This window comes from Vidua macroura, chromosome 4 (genome assembly GCF_024509145.1).
Source record: "Vidua macroura isolate BioBank_ID:100142 chromosome 4, ASM2450914v1, whole genome shotgun sequence".
Classification (NCBI taxonomy): domain Eukaryota; kingdom Metazoa; phylum Chordata; class Aves; order Passeriformes; family Viduidae; genus Vidua; species Vidua macroura.
In genome coordinates this window covers 73,278,742-73,280,233 of record NC_071574.1, presented here as the reverse complement: position 1 = coordinate 73,280,233, position 1,492 = coordinate 73,278,742, and the positions used below count along the sequence as shown (strand labels likewise).

Genomic DNA, 1,492 nt, shown 5'->3' with positions numbered 1-1,492 from the left:
GGGCACCCCAAACCCGACCTGGGCACGATCACTGTGGGGGTGAGGGCAGTGGCACCCCCAGAATGGACACACCAGAGTCGTGTCCAGCCCTTGGCAGCACATCCTGGAAGCAGGGCTGGGACACACCAGGCACTGCCGGGGCTTTCCCCAGGGTCCCTGCTGCAGGGAAAACACCTTCCCCGTGCTGCTGCTGCACAGCAGGATGTGACAACAGCGGTGGCCGGGATCCCCCGGGCCCCTGGCTGTGCTTCCAGCTCGCTGTGGGGCTGCAGGAGCAGCAGGGAGCGGGGACAGCCCCATCCCTGCTCCGTCCCTGCTCCGTCCCCGCCTTACTGGCCCCTCAGTCACTGGCGCTGTCCTCGCTGTCCGAGTAGGCTCCCAACAACCCCAGTGAGGACGTGGCTGCTGCTGCTGCTGGAAACGAGCTGGTGGTGGCCGTGGTGCCTCAGGATTCCATCCTGTTACCCAGGGCAGGATCTCGCTTCTGCTTCCTGCAGGCCACCAGCCTGGCCAGCTGGGCCTTGGTGCTGAGCTTGCCCACGCTCCCAGCTCGCCGTCCTCGGCCTCTTGCTCTGGGGCTGCTCCTGCAGGATGTCCGTGGGTTTTCTTTGGGCTGTGGGATTCAGGTGGCGTTTTGCTAGTTCCTTGTCAGAGTCGGAATCCACCAGGAGCCGGCGGTTCTGGGCCTGTTCCAGCATAGCCTTCATCTCCTCCTCATCCTCCGCCTGCTCCTTGCGCCTCTGCTCCTCCTCCAGCTCCTTGAACTGCTTCAGCATGGCCTCAAAGTCCACGTTGGCCTGGTGCTGGTTGAGCTCCTTCAGCTCCTGCAGGTTCTCCAGGACCTCCATCTCCAGCTTGGAGTCCGTGGTTCGGTTCTCCAGCACCTTGATGGGATTGTTGAGCTCCTCCTCTTCCCTCTCCTTCTGCATCCTCTTCTCCTCCTCCTCCAGGAGCTTCTCTGCCTGGAAGTTCCTCGTGGCGCCATGCTCCATGGCGTAATCCATGTTCTCGGGGTCTGTCTGGAAGGTGATCTCAGCCAGGCAGCACGTGCACTTGATGTGGAAGCGGAAGATGGGCAGCCCCAGGTAGGCCTCGCTCTGCACCGTCTCCTTGCGGGCGTTGAACTTCTTGCCCTTGTAGATGTACTCCCCACACGTCGTGCACCTCACGTTGAAGGGTGCCATGAGCCTCACCACGTACTGCCAGTCCTTCGGGAGCCTCAGCTTCGGGATCTTGGCCGGATCAAAGCCCGGGGGGTAATATTTGTTCAGCACTTTCCGTTCCGCCATCGCTGCGGCTTCTCCTGATCCCTGGTGCTGCCCCCGCGCCGCTCACCCCACGTTGGGCACCAATTTGTAGCAGTGTGGGGTTTAGAAGGTGGAAGCTGGTACCCAATTCCCAAGAAGCACCTTGTCTTGGTTTGGAAAGTCTGATAAGGAAGGCAGGAGCCTCACCTGAAATGGAAAATGTAAACAGCTGTAGTTCTGCTGGA

At 61.1% G+C, this 1,492-nt stretch overlaps 1 pseudogene; it reads right to left on the bottom strand.

Moving 5' to 3' along the window:
• Positions 1–340: 340 nt before the first annotated feature.
• LOC128806511 (splicing factor YJU2-like) lies at positions 341–1,289 on the bottom strand (annotated as a pseudogene).
• Between the last annotated feature and the right edge of the window lie 203 nt (positions 1,290–1,492).